Source organism: Trachypithecus francoisi, unplaced genomic scaffold (genome assembly GCF_009764315.1).
Source record: "Trachypithecus francoisi isolate TF-2019V2 unplaced genomic scaffold, Tfra_2.0 Lachesis_group1, whole genome shotgun sequence".
In the NCBI taxonomy this organism is placed as follows: domain Eukaryota; kingdom Metazoa; phylum Chordata; class Mammalia; order Primates; family Cercopithecidae; genus Trachypithecus; species Trachypithecus francoisi.
Window position 1 is genome coordinate 164,620,893 of NW_022681454.1, and position 20,665 is coordinate 164,641,557.

Consider the following 20,665-nt stretch of genomic DNA (forward strand, 5'->3'; position numbering starts at 1 on the left):
CATCATTTCTAAAACAAATGCAAACAAAGGTATATTTTGAAGTGAGCAGAGGAGCTTTCTCTATGTGGGGTAGCATGCCTGGGAAACCTGCTGTTGTTTGTGTAGAAGGCTCACAAAGTACCTGGAAATAATTCTGATCAAGACTCTGAAAATTTAATTGGAAGAGAATTTTAATTTGCCATCGAGAAGTCATTCATTTTGATGGTTCAAATGATGAAATGGAAAGACTAAGGAGATTTTCCATTTTTGCAGAAAAAGTGTTCTGTGTTAATGGAGCCAGAGGAAACCACATGGGCTTTGGTCAGCTGCATCAGTTCTTAAATGCCAGAGGATGTGCAGATGTTTTCCAGATGTTCTTTAATATGGAACGACGATGAGCAGAAAAGTAGTTGAAAGTACTTTGTCACTGTTGACTTTTTTATTTTGTTTTCCCACTCTTTCATGAAAGAGTAATTTTATTTTATTTTATTTTCATTCTAGAATGTTGGGGAAGGGGCAGGCAAGAAAAGTAGTATAACTGAAATGCATCTGTTACAAATACGTCATGATTGAAAGCAGAACTGAGTTTCAACTTGTAACCCTAAAATTGTTGTTGGACATTTCTTGACATATAAACTATGCATTTTGAAAGAGAATTAATTATTTGTGAAGGTAATGTTGGTGGTCCATTTTGCCAGCCATTCCCACTCTGCTTCTCCCTTCCCTGCCTCCACTAAAGAACCTAGAAAAGCTAACTGCTCCCCTTGCAGCCTCTGTTGCAACTACAAATGGCTTTGGGAACACAGCTTTGGCTTCAGGATTTCTGGGAAAACTTTTGCTTCCTCATTAAAGTTATATATGCAGCTAGGTCATCTCTTCTTCCTCTGTCTGCCGTAAACACCAAAGTGATTTCTGGAGCTTGAGTAGTTCTTTTAACTAAAGGGAACGAAGGGTCAGAGAATCACAAAGATGCCAGTTCCCCATTGTTGAGCTGCTGTTGGAACACCACACCCTGCCTATCTCCAGACATCTTATTAGTTCAACCTGTTTTGTTTAATTTCTAGGCTTTTTACTAGAAGTTGAAAGCTAGTTGTCAAATAGAGTTCTACAAAGCTTTACTATTCCATTTACCCCAGCCATTTGATAGACAAACAAGTGAAGTTTTTCTTAAATAGAGTTTGCAGTTTGTCTCTATTTCTGTGTACTCATGCTCTGCCCTTGTTCCTGGGCTTGCCTTGCCCATGCTGAAGCGAGCAGAGCTTGAACATTTTTAATAGGCCTCCACAATTCATCAGATTAGTAATTTAGAAAATTTGTTTTTGAGGAATTGTATTTTGATACTTTTTTCATTCTGGAAATAGCTTTTTGTACATTTATTTTTGGCAGAAAGATCTAGCATTAAAAAAAATCACTACCTGGTTTTTGGGGCCCTCCATAAATCAGTTCCAAAAGCATTTATTAGCTATTTACCAACTGCCAGAAAAAACAAACAATCACTTACACCTGATAATTCTTACTACTGTATGATGATGCTTTAGGAAATACATGATAAAGATGTTCTTTACAGATGCCATCTATAACTAAAAGTTTTAAGAGCACAAAAGGAAACAGTTTGAGACTGTATGAAAAGAGAAGACTAAATATGAAGTTCCCTAACTGCTGGGTTTAAACTTTTTTTTTTTTTGAGGCGGAGTCTCGCTCTGTCGCCCGTACTGGAGTGCAGTGGCCAGATCTCAGCTCACCGCAAGCTCCGCCTCCCGGGTTTACGCCATTCTCCTGCCTCAGCCTCCCGAGTAGCTGGGACTACAGGCGCCCGCCACCTCGCCCGGCTAGTTTTTTGTATTTTTAGTAGAGACCGGGTTTCACCGTGTTAGCCAGGATGGTCTCGATCTCCTGACCTCGTGATCCGCCCGTCTCGGCCTCCCAAAGTGCTGGGATTACAGGCTTGAGCCACCGCGCCCGGCCTGGTTTAAACTTTTAATTGGATACATAAATTACATATCTAAAAGACATATACATATGAATATATCTCATCTAAAGTATGTAATAAAACATAGAATACAAAAGATAAAAGAAAAGCTAAAAATAAGAATTTTATACTTTAGATGAAAATTAAAACAGAATTATAATGTGAAGATAAATTTGGGAAAGTATTCAGAATCTTCCCAGATAGTTACTACAAATAAAGACTATAAATGCTGATCTCTCAACATCCATTTTTGGTGGTGTGGGATCGTCAAAACAGTGAGATAACTATAGTAGAGCAGATATTATGAGGATTCCCAGGGGCACTAAATATTGTAACTCAATTTTGTATTTATATTAAAGCTCATTTATATTAAAGCTCAACGGTCTCTAATTAGAATACAATAAGAAAAGAACTATAACATAAGAGAAAATCTTTGTACAAGATGATTGTTGAGAAATCTCACTGTAACAAACATGATAAGCTGTAAAAGTAGTCAAAATATGTATTTTAAATGTATGCAGTTTGCAATTTTTCTGTAATAATCATAAAAGTGTCTAGTATTATTGTTTTGCAATATTATAAAGTAAAAATTCCTTTGGGGACTAGACACTTTATTTCATAGACTATACTAAAAATATTGTTTTGAAATTGCAATAAATGTTTTAACCAATGCACATGTAATTAGGCTTGGGATTAAAACTATGAAATAATATACTTTTTTTCTGCCTTCATCTATAACTTGTTACAGACTTTTCAAATGTTTGACTACATTACACAATTAATGAGGAGAGTTTCAATTATAAAAAGAAAATGTATTCTTTAAGAATGTTCTCTGCCAATTAATAGTTGCATTATAATCTCTCAAATTTATGGTTTTAACATTTATGTTGAAAATTAATTTAAATATCTTTATCTTAAAAGTGTAACTTTTAAGACAGTGTAAAATATTACCTTCTAAGGAAGTTGTAAATGAATCACATGTGTTACTCCTTTCAAAGTACATTCTACAATTAGAAAGCAATTATCTGAGTGAGAATGGAATAAAGAAATAAATATATGTTGGTATTAGGTGTCTTTTTGTTTTGGTTTGGTGATTTAAATTTTTTTTTAAGTATATAAATTTCATATACCTTAAGTTTGGATAGCTATGTCTTAGATCAAGAACTTCAAATAATTTATTAGATATCAAAGCATAGGGAAAATGATAAAACTATAAAAACTAAAGACTTAAAAGTATTTAAGAAGGAAAGAAAGTGGAAAATCCAGAACAAAACTGGGTTTATACTTTCCTCTTTTAACGTTTTGACATATATATTGAATCTGTTATCTGAAAAGAACAAATTCTTATTTTCTATTTTGTCAACACATAATAGGAGAGAACCTTCCTTGAGACTATCTTGGATCAGAAGATTACATTTTGAGATCTAGAGTCGGTAGTCAACACCGGACAGGCCATATGATTCATGTACAAACGAAAGGTAATACAAGGAAGCACCAAAAATGCAAGCATGGCATCATGCTAGAGACGTGGTATTGACATCATACTGACGACTAGGAAAGACTGATGGCTAAACCAATTAAAATGTACATTTCCTCATTTCTTTCTCTTGACAAATATTTATTGAACATGCGCAATAGCCAGACATCCATGTGGATGTTACACATGCATTAGTAAGCACTTTACTTAATTTATGTATATCTTGATCACACCAGTGAGCTTCCATAAGCTTATAAATGGGGTATAGATTAAATAAATTTGGAGCTTAACAAATCCACATGACCAGCATAAAGTAAAGATTGTAAAGGAAATAATCCATGCACTTGAGTACTGTCCTTATCTTAATTAACCATATGAACTCTGAACCTTATCAGAGCTTAGTTATGACAAGGGCATAACTTGGTTACCAATATTCTCATCTAGTAAGCAAGAGGGAGAAATGAACGCTGTTTAGTGGCACTTGGCTGGAAAGACAGACGTGACACAGCTGTTACCAATCTACAAAGAGGGCTTTCCAGGGCTTTGTCTTCTCTGTCTCTGCCTCTATCTAGGGTCTTCTGATACTCTGCACTAGATATCTTGATCACACTGCTTCCTATTTCCTGAGACTTCCAGTCCCTCATGATAAAATAATATCATCCAAATCCTAGTTACTACAGGAAAATACAAAATGAGTCATGTAATTGTAATTTTTCTGCTGATTATAAGGTTCTGCGGTTTATTGAACAAACCGCAACTCAAAAATCAAACCATGCCAAAGAAACACAAACAGGGAACATAATAAAGTATTTTAGGAAGCAACTTAAGTTGTTCATGAATTTTCAGGACACTAGTCACAGTACATATTAGTATTAGATTTCAACAAAAAAGGAGACTTATCAGAAAACTGCTGTAAAAGAGTAATAATTTCTATACGTTCTGGAGGATAATAAATCTGTCTTGGAGCTTTTATCCTCAACATTTTATTGTGAACATTTTTATACATGGAGAAAAGTTGAAAAGATTTATACAATAAAAACTCCATATACTCTCCAGCCAGATTTTATCATGCTTTCTTCTTATGTATGTATTCACTATCCATCACCCTATCGATCCATTACTCCTTCTTATTTTTTGTTACATTTCAAAGTTCAGACATCAATAGATTTCCTCTTAAATACTTCAGTGTGCATACCATCACATAGTTTAGTATTTGTTTATAGTTTTTCTTTTGATATAAGGTTTATACATAATGAAATGGACAAATATTAACTTTTTATTCACTAAGTTAACAAATGCACCCACGTGTCTTAAAAGTTGTAATAAACAACTGGAGGGGGTAAATTTTACATTGTTAGTATTAGGAAAGAGACTAATACTAGTAAAAAACAAACAAACAAAAAAACCTTAAGAAGCTGCACCCCAAGATTGAAATTATACTCAAGAAATAACCGTAAAGGAATTTTCTTGCATTTCCCTAAAACTATTTAATTAGCATGACATAGAAAGAAAGTTATTGGGGAATGCCACAATGGAATACTTGTGCATATTGACCTGATTACCAAAATGGTAGCAGTAATGAGGTGAGACACTGAAATACATAAACTGCTCAAATTAAGAACAAAATGTTTTTCAACTTGCAAAATAAAATAATCCTTTGGAAGAAATCCTCCAGATAACACAGAATCATTCTTGAACTTCAAAACAGTTCAACTTTGCCAGAATTAGAAACTAAGTTACCAATGTGTGGTATGTGTCTAAGGAAGATGATAAAAAACTTTGAATTATTTGAACTTTATAGTATAACTTAAAGCAATTCAGTTTTCCATTAAGAAAATGAATTGAGCGATGCTATTACAATCTGAATTACCTTTATTGCGTTGTTTTATATTAGATATCAGCAATCTTAATGTTTTAAAGAAATGTTTGAAGAACTATGAAAAAAAATTAATTCTTCAACACTTACGCTATATGCTGTGATGAGATAGGAGCTAGTTAAATTCAGTAAATAATCCTATTCCAACAGGGAGGTTTGGAAGGCACATATTCATTTCTGGTCCATAGCAATTCTGAAATCTAAACAGAAGCATGCTGTCAGGTTCTTCTACTGAAGGGGCAGGGGATGTTTCTTTTTGATTGCTAGAAGTGCTTCCCTAAATCATTTTTCTTTGTGGCCCTTGCCTCAACTTTTTGGACTTATTGGGCTTCCCTCTGAGATTCCCTTTCTTTTCTCTCAGAAATTACATATGTTTATACATGAGCTACTTTCTCAGACTACATCCTGTCCAATGAAACTTCATTTTGAGGCCTCAGAGACCACTTCATTTTGAACAATTGCTGCTGCGTTCAGTCTATGCTGGAAGTTCTTTGGCAGCAAAACTCTGTTTAAAATTTTTAGTTGCCTATAGTTCTTATGGTAGTTCAATTTATGAACCAAATATCATATTATTAATTCATTTTGAAACAAATATCTCTAATTTGAGTGTGTTTAGAGACCCTTTTTACAACCAGTAGGGTCTCATAGACTTCCTAAAATCATTCTGAGGTCTTTAATAAATAGATTTTATGGTGACACAATTGATTTGCCATGAGGTTATTATTTATTTATTAATTTTTGAGAATTTTTTCCTGGCTAAAAGTACTAGAGATGCTAGCAACTCCTAACTCCTCTATCTTTTCTCTAATTTTTTCCTTAATTACAGTCCCCAGCTGTAAACACTAATTTCTGTATTAATTGTATGTGTTTGCCTAAAGGTCACAGAGAACAACTGAGTTAGTAAGGAACTCACAGAAATCAGAAAGTAACATCCCTGCCCCTTGAGAAGAACCTGACAACATCCTCATTGTTGGGTTTCAGAATTGCTATGGACCAGAAACTGATGTGTGTCTTCCAATCCGTTCCCTTTGAATAGCGAATGTATTTGCTCATATCTTTTCATACATGACTAAAAGAAGTTGACTGAGCCTTTTAATATTCTCCCTAGAAGGCAAGGTCCACATGTTCATTAGGTAATTATAATTCGGAGGCTTTGCCCTTTGAGGGGAGGTCACATGGGTCACATGAGATGCCTTGTTCTCCCAGGGTGTTGATTGGGCTCTTCATGTGTTTGGTTTTTTTTTTTTTTTTTTTTTTGAGACGGAGTCTCACTCTGTCACCCAGGCTGGAGTGCAGTGGCCGGATCTCAGCTCACTGCAAGCTCCGCCTCCTGGGTTCACGCCATTCTCCTGCCTCAGCCTCCCACGTAGCTGGGACTACAGGCGCCCGCCACATCGCCCGGCTAGTTTTTTGTATTTTTTAGTAGAGACGGGGTTTCACCGTGTTAGCCAGGATGGACTCGATCTCCTGACCTCGTGATCCGCCCGTCTCGGCCTCCCAAAGTGCTGGGATTACAGGCTTGAGCCACCGCGCCCGGCCGTGTTTGGTTTTTTAACAGAATGATGGTATAGTTGGAAGCACCAAAGCCCTTCATCAGATGCTGTCATCTTCCAGGAACCTATTTTTCACATAATAATGGAAGAAGTTTCAGAAACAAGAGAGCAAGCAGTTAAACCTCAAATACAAGGATTTTTAATTTGCTTGTTATACATGCTAATATCCCAGTGGCCAAGAAAAATCTCATGACCAATCCCAGAGTCAACATGGAAGGGAACACAAGAACATGGATATAGGAGATGGGATTCATTGAAAACTATTACCGTAACAAATTGCCACAGATAGCATTCAAACATGGCATAGGCCAAAGGCAGCATTAATCATAAGTTGCAAGTATATTATATTGATTTTAATAGGCAGTAGATATACACTATTACTGTGGTGTCTCAGGGCAAGTACAAATTTATAACTCTTTGATAATTTACTTCTTTGAAGCTTCAGTGATCAAGGAAGAAGCAAGTATTCTCCATACACTGGTAAGAAATATAAGTGCCAGAAAGTAGAAAATAAACTCAGAAATATACAGAGGCTTGTTATCTCATTGAATTTTGTGGAGGTACAATGTCAACCCATTCTGTTAAAAGTTAAAGATGAGTTTCTGCCTGTTATTCTGGCTGCTACTAAGAAATAGTTACATCATTTTTTTTTTTTTTTTTTTTCTGAGATGGAATTTTGCTGTTGTTCCCTATGGTGGAGTGTAATGGCGGGACCTTGGCTCACCTCAACCTTTGACTCCCAGGGTCAAGCGATTCTCCTGCCTCAGCCTCCTGAGTAGCTGGGATTACAGACATGCACCACCACGCCCAGCTAATTTTGTATTTTTAGTGGAGACGGGGTTTCTCTATGTTGGTCAGGCTGGTCTTGAACTCTTGACCTCAGGTGATCTGCCGTCTTGACCTCCCAAAGTGCTGTGATTGTAGGCATGAGCCACCGCACCCGGCCTGCTGGGACTCTTTAGATTTTTGGATTTGACATTTACTGTATTGATCATGTCGCTCCTCTACATATACTGAGGAACCTGGCTGGCTGCCTGCTTCAAGTGGTTTCTAGAGTAGAAGAATTTTGACTTTTTCATACTTCAGGAGAAGCTGAACTATCACTTGAACTTTGGATTCAGTTCTCAGCAAATACTATCTCAGATCACACTATCAGTGCAAGGGCTGTAAGCATAATAGTGCCTGTCCTATGCCCCCATAGAAGAAACAGAATAGAGTGTCATGCTGAAAAGTAATATTCTCTTTGGCAAAATATATATATATATATATATTCAAGCTTTGAAAAAACAGTTCTTTGCTGAGTAGTACAAGAAAGTAAGAAAGATCTGACTATAGCGCACAGAGTGAAAATTTGAGCTCACCAGCCAAAAATTATGTAAATATTTGAAGTCATACAGTTATGTGTATCCTTTAGAATTCTATCATTAAGTAAAAGTGGTATGTTTAAGATAAAATTATAGGAGATCCTGATAGTAGAGTAACAGCACAAGAATGTTGCATTTGCTGCTCCTATTTGCATTATACCAATTTCTTCTTATAAGCCTCAAAGAGTGGTTCATATCATGTTTGTCCAAAAAGAAGGTATTCATGTCTCATGTAAAGATAGGTATGCAAAAAACATCTGCTATTAGTCAGAAGTGGAAGAGAATATCATTATCTAGGAGAAACCCTAAAGAAAATTAGGGGAGGAAAATTATCCTGGCAGGCAGAACTGAATACCTATCAAGTTGTTTACCATGCTTGAAAAGATATATGAACACTGATATGTTTTTAGCTTTTTATACTCAGTCACCAACCAACATCAGATTGCAGGATGTTGGGGACCTGGGAAGAAGCAAGAATGGAAGATTGGTTACAAGGAGCCCTTAAATGGAGGTGTGTACAAGACTCTCTCAGAATGCACCCAGACTTTGGCACTATTTCTAAGTTATGTGAATGCTTAACAAGAGATCCATCAAGAAGAAATGACTGGTCCTGTAAATGAAAAGATTTAGTTATTTATCATGCTAACAAATATACTTGGTTGCTCTGTGCCATCAAAAGCATGATGTTATCAGGGATTCAGTATTTGTTTCTTCTATTGGAAAATTAAGCGGTATGCAGGAATACAGGCCAGATCTGGCTTTTTTATGTGTGAAGAGGAACCCATGTTGTTGAGCTTATACATCACTTCCATATCTGCCAGTGTGGCCACTTCTTTCATGAACTCTTTGAGCGAACACTGATATGGCTTCAACAAATGGCTCATGGAAATCCTTAGCACAAATTACCTTTTCTATTTTATTTTTAAATTGTTTCACTAGGGGAGCACTTTGAACATAGACTAGATAGATTAGATATTAGTTTATATTGAGAAATTATTTTTTAAATTTGAATAGTAATGAAATTCTGGCTATACTAAATTGAAAAAAAAAACATTGATTTGTAGAGATATGTACTGAATTATTTAAGTATAAAATAGTTTTCTTGAATTTGCCTAAAAATTATCCAGCAAAAAATAGATAAAAACAGAATTGGTTAAATTGCATTAATTGTTGCAACTTATAAATAAATACAAAGGGGGAATAAATACTATTCTCTCTAGTTGTGGGTATGTATGAAAAAATATAAAATATATTTTTAAAAGGCTGGGTGTGATAGCTCATGCCTGTAATCCCAAGCCTTTAGGAGGCCAAGGCAGGAGCATCGCTTGAGGCCAGGAGTTTGACACATGTCTGAGCAATGTAGTGAGACCTCATTTCTGTATAGTGCTTAAAAATTAAGCTGGACATGGTGGTGCGTGCCTACAGTCAAAGTTACTTGGAAGGCTGAGGCAGGAGAATCACTTGAGCCCAGAAGTTTGATATTGCAGTGAGCAATGATCATGCTACTGGCACTCCAGGTTGGGTGAGATTGAGACCTTATCTATAAAAAAAAATTAAAAGAAAAGTACTCCATAAAATATAATAGTATAGTATGAGGATGTAAAACAACTATTTTATTTTTATTTTTTATTTTATTATAAATTGACAATTTATAATTGTATAGACTTATGGAGTAGAAAGTGATATTATGATTTATGAATATAACCTGGAATAATTAAATTGAACTAATTAGCATATTTATCACCTCAAATACTTATCTTTTTCGTGATGAGAACATCTGAAATTTACTGTCATAGTAGTACCTATGCAACCGTTCTGTTTTTCACTTTCAGCCAAGTATTCAGTAAGCCATGGGAGGTATTCGACACTTTATTATAAAACAGGCTTTCTGTTAGATGGTTTTATCCAATTGTAGGCTAATGTAATTGTTTTGAGAATATTTGATGTAGGCTAGACTGAGCCATGCTGTTAAGTAGGCTAGGGGTATTAAATGCATGTTTAACTTACAATATCTTTAACTTATGATGGATTTATCAGGGGCATCCGTAATACTGTCTTTGATGTTTGAGGCACCTCCATACAATTTTCTAATGACTAAACTAATTTAAATTCCCACCAACAGTGTAAAAGAGTTGTCTTTTGTCCACATCCTTGCCAGAACATATTTTTCATCTTTTTTATAATAGCCATTCTGCAGGTAAGAGATGATATGTCATTGTGATTTTAACTTGCATTTTCCTAACAATTAGCAATGTTGGGCATATTGCCACATGTCTGTTGACTGTATGTCTTCTTTTTAGAAATGTTTTCTATTGTTTCCTTGCTGTTGAATTGCTTTAGTTCCTTATATATTATTGGGATTAACTTCTTGCCAGATGTATGGCTTGCAAATATTTTCTCTCAATTCCTAATTTGTCTTTCCACACTATTAATTGTTTTGTTTGCCATGCAGAAGCTTTTTAGTTCAATGTAATCATTTGTTTATTTTTGACTTTGTTTACTGTACTTTTGGGGTCAAACCCCCCAAAATATTGCCCAAATTAATACCATGTAGTTTTTTCCTTTATGTTTTCTTCTAGTCCTTCTACAGCTTCTGAACTTATGTTTCAGTCTTTAATCCATTGTGAGTTGATTTTTGCATATAGTGTGAGATAAGGGTCCAGTTTTATTCTCCTGCATGTGGGTATCCAGTTTCTTCAGCACCGTTTATTGAAGAGACTATCCTTTTTGCATTATGCATTCTTGGCTTTTTGTCAAAAATTAATGGACTATACATGTGTTCTTTACTCATTTCCAGGTTTTTTATTCTGTTCCATTGTTTATGTGTCTTCAAATTTTTTTTTTTTTTTTTGCCTGTACCATTCTGATATAATTAATTACTATAGTTTAAAATTAGGTCAAGTGATTATTTAGCTTTGTTATTGTTTGCGCATAATTACCTTGGTTATTTGAGTTTCATTGTGGTTTCATACACATTTTAGAATCTTTTTATTTTGATGAAAAATCACATTGCAATTTTGATAGAACTTTCACTGAATCTGAAGAGTACTTTGTGTAGTATGAACATTAGAATATTAAATCTTCCAGTCCATAAACATGGGGTATCTTTTCATGTATTAGTGTCTTCAGTTTCTTTCACCAGTTTTTTTACAGTTTTTACTGTATAGTTATTTTACCTCCCAAGTTAAGTTTATACCTAAGTATTTTATTTTTGGTAGCTACTGTAAATGGAATTATTCTCTTGATTTCATTTGTGGACAGTTTCTTGTTAGTGTATAGAAACTACTGATTTTGGTGAGTTGATTTTGTATTTTTGAACTTACCTCTATAGTGAGGTAAGTTATGTACTAGTTTTCACAGTTTTTATGTGGGGTCTTTAGGGTTTTCTGTATATAAGAAGTGACACTTTGTCCAGGTATAGTGACTCATACCTCTAATCACAGCACTTTGGGAGCCTGGAGGCCGACATATGACTTGAGCCCAGGAGTTGGAGACCAGCCTGGGCAACATGACAAAATCCTGTCTACCAAAAAATACAAAAATTATCTGGGTGTGATGGAGCACACCTTTAGTCTCAGCTACTAGGGAAGCTGAGGCAGGAGGATAACCTGAGCCTGGGAGGTTGCAGTTGCAGTGAGTCCTGACGGTGCAACTGCACTCCAGCCTGGATGACATGGTGAGATCCAGTCTCAAAAAAAAAAAAAAAAAAAAAAAGGGGAAGTCTCTTGTTTTCCATTTAAATGTCTTTTTATTTTCTTAACCTTTATTAATTGGTCTGGCAAGAATGTCCAATACCATGTTGAATAAAACTGTCAAGAGACAGCATTCCTGTATTGTTCCAGATCTTTGAGGAGAGGCTTTCAAATTTTTATCATTGAATATACTGCTAACTGTGGCCTTCTCATATATGGTCTTTATTGTGTAGGTAAAGTCCTTCTGCCTCTAATTATTTGAGGGTTTTTAAAAAAAATTCTTATTATGAAAAGATGTTTAATTTTTAAGTGCCTTTTCTGAATCTAATGAAATAATCATATGATTTTTGTCTTTCGTTCTGGCAAGGATAATAGATCAGATTTATTGATTTGCATATGGTGAATCATCCTTGCATCTCAGGGAAAAATCTCACTTGATCATGGTGGATGATACTTTTAATATGTCATTGAATTTGGTTAGCTAGTGTTTTGTTGAGGATTTGTGCACCTATGCTCCCCAAGGTTATTGGCCTGTATATATATATATATATTTTTTTTTTGTGGTAATGTCCTTGTCTGGCTTTTCTATTAGGGAAATGCTAGATTTGTAAAATGAGTTTAGAAGTATTATTTCTTCGTGTTTTTTGGAAGATTTTGAGATACATTGGTATTAGTACTTCTTTCAATGTTTGGTAGAATTCAGCAGTGAAACCATCAAGCCATCAGATTCTCTTTTATTTATTTTATTTTATTGTTTTAATTATACTTTAAGTTCTAGGGTACATGTGCACAACATGCAGGTTTGTTACATATGTATACATGTGCCATGTTGGTGTGCTGCACCCATTAACTCGCCATTTACATTAGGTATATCTCCTAATGCTATCCCTTCCCCCCCGCCCCCACAATAGGACCTGGTATGTGATGCTCCCCTTCCCGAGTCCAAGTGATCTCATTGTTCAATTCCCACCTATGAGTGAGAACATGCAGCATTTGGTTTTCTGTTCTTGTGATAGTTTGCTGAGAATGATGGTTTCCAGCTGCATCCATGTCCCTACGAAGGGCACGAATTTATCCTTTTTTATGGCTGCATAGTATTCCATGGTTTATATGTGCCACATTTTCTTAATCCAGTCTGTCACTGATGGGCATTTGGGTTGATTCCAAGTCTTTGCTATTGTGAATAGTGCCGCAATAAACATACATGTGCATGTGTCTTTACAGCAGCATGACTTATAATCCTTTGGGTATATCCCCAGTAATGGGATGGCTGGGTCAAATGGTATTTCTAGCTCTAGATCCTTGAGGAATCGCCACACTGTTTTCCACAGTGGTTGAACTAGTTTACAGTTCCACCAACAGTGTAAAAGTGTTCCTATTTCTCCACATCCTCTCCAGTACCTGTTGTTTCCTGATTTTTTAAATTATTTATTTATTTTTTGATGGGAGACTTTCTGTTACTGATTAATTCTTCTTACTATTTTTTTGTCCTGTTAAAATTTTCTATTTTTTTATGATTAAATCTTGTTGGATAGTATGTGTCTAAAAATGTATCCATTTCTTCTAGGTTATCCAATTTGTTGGCATAATAGTATTTTATGATCCTTTATATTTCCATAAAATCAATTGTCATGCCTCCTTTTTCATTTCCAGTTTTATTTATTTGATTCTTCACATTTTTTCTTCTTCAGTTTAGCTAAAAGACTGCCAATTTTGTTGATCGTTTCAAATAACCAAATTTGGTTCCATTGATTTTCTCTATTTTTCTCTTCTCTATTTTTATCTATTGTGCTCTGTATCATGTTCTGCCTTCTGTTAACTTTGAAGTTAATTTTTTCTTTCTCTAGTTTTTGAGGAGCAACATTCTTTAAAATGTTTCTTATTTTTTGAGGTAGGTGTTTATTGCCATAAACTTTTATCTTAAAATTGCTTTGTGTTATATCACATAAGTGTTTGTATGTTTTGTTTCTAATTTTTTTCTTTTTGAGATGTTTTGAAATTTCCATTTTAATTTCTACATTGGTCCATTGGTTTTTCAGGAGCATGTTGTTCAATTTTATGTATTTGTGAATTTATCAAAATTTCCCATTATTGATATCTAGTTTCATACCATTACAGTCAGAAAATATATTGATATTTTTCCAATGTTATTACATTTGTTAAGACTTGTTCTGTGTCCCAACATGTGACCTAGCCTGGAGAATGTTTCATGTGCACTTGATGTTGCTATAGTCTGTTGCTGTTGAATGGAATGCCCTGTACATGTCTGTTACGTTGATTTGGTCTAAAGTGTTCAAATTTAATGTTTCCTTATTAATTTTGTATAGATGATTTGTCCAATATTACAAGCAGGGTAGTGAATCTCTTACTATTATTGTGTTACAATATATATCCCTCATTAGATATTTTAATATTTATCTTATAAACAACCATTTTCAAAACAAAACTGAAGGAGCAGGTAATTTTACAAATGCCTATTTGATTTATAATTCAATAAGATAATATTTATTACAGGAACATTAAATACTGTATTTTTTCATACATATCAAGAAGGGAAAAAGGAGCCCAGACTGAGAAGAAATGTATTATTCAATATAAAAAAGTCTCTATTTTACTTTGGGACAATATGATGCTTGTATTGAATCGCAATGTTTTTCTGTTCTTCTCATATCTCAAATGGCCATATCAGTTTTTCCCGTTGACCTTGGATTAGCATATACTGTCATATTAATGCTCACATAAATTTTATATACACTCATATTTTAATTATATATTACTAAAAGAAAAAACTTCACTCAACATTATTTTCTTCTGCCAACAATGGTAATGTGCAGGTATATTATGATAATAATTATTTTTCTCATAGTTTTCCCTTTTATATGTATCTTGCTTTACAGGTAATATTTTGTAAGTGAAATTCAATAATACAATTAATTAATATACAAGTCTTATCTTGAAGCTTTTGCTTTGCCTTGAAAGATTTAGATATAATATTTAGCTAATGTGAATATTTTATATAGCAATGATAAAAATAATTTGGTCATTTTTTCTTAGATTTTTTAACATTATTGTGGACATATTGTGTGTGTATATTCTACATTTTGAAGAAGTTCACAATTTCATAAAGAGAAACACTAAAATTAAATCCAGCTTTTTGGCCGGGCGCGGTGGCTCAAGCCTGTAATCCCAGCACTTTGGGAGGCCGAGGCGGGCAGATCACGAGGTCAGGAGATCGAGACCATCCTGGCTAACATGGTGAAACCCCGTCTCTACTAAAAATACAAAAAACTAGCCGGGCGAGGTGGCGGGCGCCTGTAGTCCCAGCTACTCGGAGGCTGAGGCAGGAGAATGGCGTGAACCCGGGAGGCGGAGCTTGCAGTGAGCTGAGATCCGGCCACTGCACTCCAGCCTAGGCGACAGAGCGAGACTCCGTCTCAAAAAAAAAAAAATAAATAAATAAATCCAGCTTTTTGAAATTTAAGAAAACATAGAACAATGACATTATTTTCTTTATAAGCTCAAGTGAGCTATTATGGTGGGAGTGGAGAATTGGTCGCGGTAAGCAGGAACTTACTTTCACATAGCTACAAAAATTTTATAGTAACCTTTGTTTCTCTTATTTCTTCCTTGAATAAACTGTTAACAACCAGAATCACTTCCACAACCAAAGACAGGAAATGAACGTGAATTATTAATTCTATCTGAAAAGATTTAGATGCCTTTTAACTATCTGTTAATTTTACAGTCAAGATGCAATCTTTCAATAATTCTGATGTCATCAGAGAGAAAGAAAATCTTTCCAGGAAAACTTCAAAGGAAGTTTCATCACTTGGAAGTACAATACAAGGAAAAAATACCAAAGTATTAATAAAGTATTGGCCGGGTGTGGTGGCTCACGTCTGTAATCTCAGCAAATAGGGAGGCTGCGGGGGCGGATTACTTGAGATCAAGAGTTTGAGACCAACCTGGCCAACATGGTGAAACCTTGGCTCTACTAAAAATACAAAACTTAGCCAGGCGTGGTGGTGGGTGTCTGTAATCCCAGCTACTCGGGAGGCTGAAGCAGGAGAATCGCTTGAACCTGGGAGGCAGAGGTTTTAGTAAACCAAGATTCTGCCACTGCACTCCAGTCTGGGTGACAGAGTGAGACTCTACCTACAAAATAATATATATAAAATTAAACTTTTTAAAATGTTAGGACTGGTAGAGAACTATGAGGGATGTATTATTATATGAGTATATTCTCATATAATGTCATGTTTAGAGTATCTTTAAAACTCAATTTTGTCTTTTAAGTTAAGAAATTAGTAGTCATAGTAACAGTCCTAGAAACATTTCTTATATTTGAATCACTTGCATCGATTAATCAATTTCTTAAACTTAAAATGATTTAATAACGATGTGTTGCTAAGCATTACATTTCACTTTACTTTCTATTTTTCTTAGGTTTATGTCGTTATGCTCCCTTACAAGAGTCCCCGTCTTGCCTTTCCTGCTTCTCTTATCATTAATGTCATTTTAGTACTATCCAGATGGAAAACTCAACATCATTCAATACTTCCAGCTTCTTTCACTTCCAACCAGTATTCACCAGTCACAAGTCTTGTTCTTTTGTTCTGCAACATATTTCTTCAATTTTCCTGTGCTTTTAAAACCTCCTTGGCTAGAAGCCTTGTTCATTCCCTAATGAGATAAGACTTGGTGCTGAATGTAACTTAAATCTGGGTTTTTTAAGTCTCTATTTGCATTTATCCTCTCTTGACAACACTCAAACCATTCTGTCTGCTTGTCCTTGTCAGAAATGTTCCCAGTGCCTATGCCTGCCTCAGATGGCTTTTAGCTTGATCTACCTACGGTGACTACCACCCCTTCTCAGAATGTTTGTCTACCTGAACATCCGAGCAGTTCCATGTGACTGACCTAGAAAGTTACTCAATAGCAAGCATAGCTCCTGAAATTGAGTACTTGGCAACTAAATACTTTCTTTGCCACCTAAACCGCAGAAGGTTTTTGTTTTTTTACGATCCTTTCTCAAGGTTTCTGTTACCTTGGCTCACATTTACTCTTTATTTTTATTTTAATGTGCATGCCACTTTTTTTTTTTCCTGTGCTACCAATGCCTCTTTCAGTGGATCCAAGCTTTTGTCATTCTCAGGCTAGTTTTAGTCATTTTTCTTTAAAGCACCATACTGTAATACTAAAATATGTTCCATCAATTTGGGTTTCAGAATAAATATTTAACGAATTATTAATTGAAAACTAGGTGAATTAAACAGTATATGTGTTTATTTTACAATGAAAGGGAAAATTTGTTTTTACTCCCTACTATTCAATAGCATTGAATAGAGTAAAAAGTGCATGTATGCAAATGCATAATGTTGGATTTTCATTGTTATAGAACAGTCAGAGAAATTCACATATTATTTTTCTAATATCACTGTGATATTTGAGTAAATGCAATTGTCCATAGAAAAACGTACATGTTCTTGAATTTAGTTCTGCAAGTTCTTTCTGTGTTCTTTGCATCCTCCAATTAATACACCAAAAACAATCACCATGCTCTTTAGTATCCTTATGTCTACTACCTTCACTAGCATAAAATACTTGAAGTTAGAAAAAAAATTGCTTTTTTTCAATTTGTCTGCTTTACCTTTTCATTCTAATGTAGTAAGAATACTTAGCATGTGGAAAATGTCTATATATATTTGTCATATGAATGAAGGCATGTGTGAATAAAGATTAGTCTAGTTTTTCCTCTGCTGAGACTAGATAAAATTTATAGATTATATGGTCACAGTTTGAAATTACAGAAACCAGAAAACCTAATTATATTATGAATTATCATAGGGGGCATTTAACTATCACTTTAATCTCACATGTTTTTGTTTCTTTATCTTTTTAATCAAGAAAGGATATTACACAGCTTAGAAAATTCTAGAATTAACATTTTCCCCCAAATTTTATTACCTTTAATGCCCCTTTCCAGAGCCAACTATTTTACCAGGTTTATTTATTTTAGTCTTTACCTCCGTATCTGTGAATACTATGCTTGTACTTCTAGATATTGATTTATACACTTTCAATCTTACTTATTATTTTCTGTTTTGATAGGTGAGATTTACCACATTTACAAAACCCAGTGCATTTAGTCTCTCCTTTTCCTCAAAATAGCTATGATAGTTTCAGTTCTTCCATTGGTTATCACTTAAACTTCAAATCAGATATTATTATGTCTGCTCTTGCTCCATCTGTTATGGACTAAAATATACCATATTCCTGTGATTTTCTGAGCCATCGATTTTGCTTTCTATTTTATTGAGTCCCTTATATATATTGAAGCCTTTCTAAAATTTGTCACTTATGTTCCAAATGGTGATGCTTCATCTCTCATCCTGTCACCCCGCTGAGATCTGAGGTCTGCCTTCTCTCTCTTTATAGATCCATACTTCTGGAATTTCATATGTAATTCTTTGTTTATGCAGTTTTTTAAGAATACCCTGAAATAATTCTCTGAAAATGTAATGTAGAGAAGACAAGATAAATTTTGTCTTCTTACACCTCTGAAAATGTTTTTATTCTGTTCTTACACTTGATTATTAAAATAAAATTCTAGGCTTAAAGCAAATTTCTATGTCAATTGTGAACACCTTATACTTATTCTAGCATTCACTGTTACTGATGAGATTTTGACACCTGTCTTATTCTCATTGTTTTGCAATACACATTTTTCCCTGTAAATATCTTGAGAATGTGTCTTTAACTTAATGTAATATTTCACAATAATTTTTACTAGGGATGAGTTGTTTAGGCATTAAATAAAATAGATTCATTTAATTAGGGACTCTAAAAATATTTGGCTTGAAGAAACAAGGTTTGATATACAGTGATTACATAAATTTTAATCCAAGTTGAAATATTTTAAGAGTAAAAAGAAATACTCTTAATAAATATGCTGGGATGACGAAGTCAACCAGGACTGTCGCAAGCAAAGCAGAATATATGTTTTCCCTAATAACAAGATACATGAATGTTAAATCTATTCATATTTGAAGATTTATTATAAAATCAAAATGAATAAAACATAGTAATTTAAGATTAAAGATAGTACCTGTTTGAATTTTTTTTCTCTTTTTTTTTTACTTCTCTTCCAGGGGTCTTTAGTGAGGTTCTTATATCTTGGATTGCTTTTCATCATTTATTTTCTTACATTTTCTGTCTCCAGAGTTTTGTACATAATTTAGTGAACAATGAGGAAGAATTGATGGGCTTGAAGCAGGTAGTGAATTTTTTACTGGTGTGTATGGGTATTATTATAACTTATATAGTAGTGATGTATATAAGATGGATTAGAACTGATAGCTAATATTCATGGGATACCATTACATCATTCAAACAAATATGATAAAATTGTAAATTTAGGTGGATTAAAGAAATAATTAGAATGAGTCATCTTGGGATATAGCAGATAATACTCAGAAAAAAATTTCAAGGGGCTACCAATCACTGTTATGGAAAGAACATTCACCTTGCAATCAGAAAGATCAGAGTTTAATTTTTTATACTCTCAATATCTAGCTTCACATTTTTGTATAAATGAAATAAAAACATTCAGAAAAATGTTAGAGTTCTTTATGGGTTTCTCTTCATTTTAATTTCTCTCTTTCCCTTTTCTATAACAAGCACTTTCAATATTTCATTTTAATCTTTTTAGTCAATTAATTTTCACAACTATTGATTCTATATATAAAGAACATAAAAATTCTGTGCATTTTTATTTATGCAAATGACACATGTATGTGTTACTCTGTGTGTTGTTTTTAGTTTTCAATTTCAGACCTTTGAGAACCATCCACATTGATATCTACAGATCTACTCGTTCATTTTAGTGTTGGATATTATTGCCTATTGCTCTATATCATTTAATCCATCCCCCATTGATGTGCATTAATGCTGTTTCCAGACTTCAAATTCACTAAAAATTCTTCCGCATTTTTTTTTCCCAAGAAGGGAAAATAAAATGCTTTTCCCTTCTTGCAACAGTAAGCCATTTATTCCTAATCTTTTTAGAGAGCTATTGGCCAACTACCTCCACATAAGCCCCTCTCTTAGACTTGCCAGCAGGTGAACAGAGATTTCTCACCCAAGAATATGTTCCATTCTCATGGCTGGTCAGTGCAGGACCAACTCATTGCAGACTCTTCTAAAAATCCATCCCATCACCAGATCACAGTAAAATGTCTCTCTCTGCATAATTCAAGTTGCTTTCTTTGCTTACTGGTGTTGATGTTGATATCACTCCCCAACAACTGCTGCACATAAATCTTCCTCAGAGTTATTTTCAGGGAACATAAACAAACTCCATCAGTTAGCAACAGAAGTAGTTTAAGAAACCACACTAAAAACAGGGTTTTTGTGCTAGATCATCTGTTATCTTCCTTGTAACAAAGCCCTTATCACTTGTGGCAGACAGAGAACATGTAGCCTTCAGGATGTGCAGCAGTTCCAATTGTTAAAATTTTAATGTGGAATGAACTATGATGGTCCATTGGCATAAAAGAATGCCCCAATGCAGGAGATTTATTAGGCATTTGAGAAATACTAGAAAAAAATAAGGACTGTAGAATACAGTAGCTCTAACTTAACACTGTTAATGATGAATTAGAAAAAATAAAATAAAAGGAAGAGGCTCGTTGATCACCCTTTACAGCAAAAAAGGTGAACACTGGAGGGTTTCCTTGGTAACACACAAAGGGAA